This window comes from Humulus lupulus, chromosome 7 (assembly GCF_963169125.1).
Source record: "Humulus lupulus chromosome 7, drHumLupu1.1, whole genome shotgun sequence".
Taxonomy (NCBI): Eukaryota; Viridiplantae; Streptophyta; class Magnoliopsida; order Rosales; family Cannabaceae; genus Humulus; species Humulus lupulus.
The window spans coordinates 98,089,777-98,091,328 of record NC_084799.1 but is presented as its reverse complement, the minus strand read 5'-3'; the positions used below and the strand labels follow the sequence as shown (position 1 = coordinate 98,091,328).

The 1,552-nt window shown below is 30.2% G+C and overlaps 1 non-coding gene across 1 annotated transcript; it reads right to left on the bottom strand.

Annotated features, from left to right (window-relative positions):
* Positions 1-1,116: 1,116 nt before the first annotated feature.
* LOC133793147 (small nucleolar RNA R71) lies at positions 1,117-1,223 on the bottom strand. Its single transcript, XR_009874607.1, has one exon. It is a non-coding gene; the product is annotated as a small nucleolar RNA R71 (small nucleolar RNA).
* Between the last annotated feature and the right edge of the window lie 329 nt (positions 1,224-1,552).

Below are 1,552 nucleotides of genomic sequence, written 5' to 3'. Positions count from 1 at the left end.
TTATCTCTTCTAGTGATGGCATTAGTGCCTCCTAGCTTTTATTTTATTTTATTTATTTTTATTTATCTTAGTTGATGGCACTAGTGCCTCCTGAGTTTTATTATTATTATTATTATTATTATTATTGTTAGTTGATGGCATTAGTGCCTCCTAATTTTATTTTTTGTTGATCATTTAGTTGATGGCATAAGTGCCTCCTAATTTTTATATAATTATTTACTATTGCTATTGTCATTTTATTTTATTTCTTCTTAATTATCACATTTAGTTAGTTGTAATTTTTTTGTTTAAGAAAATACTTGAAAAAAAAAAACTAAAAAAACAAAGCTTGTTCTTTCAACATAAGCAATTTTTGCTTAAAGGAAATTTGGCAAAGTTCCCATCCACGCTTATTAATTAACCTCGGGGAGTTGTTATTAAGTTGTGAGTAAGTGGAATCAAATAGGCCTGGGAACAAGTTAAACAAAAAAAAAAAATCATAAAAATCATAACAAAAAAATTATATATTTATATAAATATTGTAATCTCTTCTTGTTATAAGTATGCTCTGTGGTTGCGGTTCTAACTGATCTTCCACATCAGAAATTTGTTTTCTTGTGATTGTTTGTGTTACTTGGTGAAATCTGTGACATTGTATGCATCAGTGGCATCGTAATTCAAAAAATCGTTTGGTGAAAAAATTAGTGTCTGTACGTGAAATTGAAAGTGTTTTTGAAAGTTTAAGCATAATGGAACAAGAACCTAATGTTGTGCAAGAGAAAACTCTTCTTGAATACTTTTCACCCATTTCATCTAATGCCCCATCATGCATTGTTTTGCCCACTACTAATGCTACTCATTTTGAACTTAAACCATCAATCATTCAATTGTTACCATCATTTTATGGTTTAGAAAGAGAGGATCCATACATGCATGTAAAAGACTTTTTGGAAATTTGCTCAACCTTTCGTTTTCAAAATTTTTCAGATGAGTCGGTTAAACTTAGGTTGTTTCCTTTTTTCTTTAAAAGATAGAGCCAAAGCTTGGTTAAACTCACTTCCAACTGGAACCATAACTACTTGGGATCAACTTTTTAATAAATTTCTTGCTAAATTTTTCCCCATGTCCAAAACTGATAGTTTAAGAAGAGAAATCTCCGAATTTTATCAAAAAGATAACGAAGAATTTTATGAATGCTGGGAAAGATTTAAAGATTTATTATTAAAATGTCCCCACCATGGTTTTGAAAAATGGAGACTTGTGAAATATTTTTATGATGGTTTAACCCCTTCAAACCGACAAATGATTCAATCCATGCATACTGGAAAATTTTTAAAATTGCAAGGTCAAGAGGCTTGGGACGCTCTTGAAGAATTGTCTGTTAATTCACAACAATGGAATTATTCTGAGCCTAGGTCTAGAGCCAACCCTTCACCGAAAAGAGAAGGAAAATATGAAATAAAAGAAGAAAGTGATTTAAGAACATCATTTGATAAATTAGCAAGAAAAGTAGAAGCCTTAGTAATAAGTCAATCTATGAATTCTCATGTGCAACCTAAAAAAGATGTTTGTT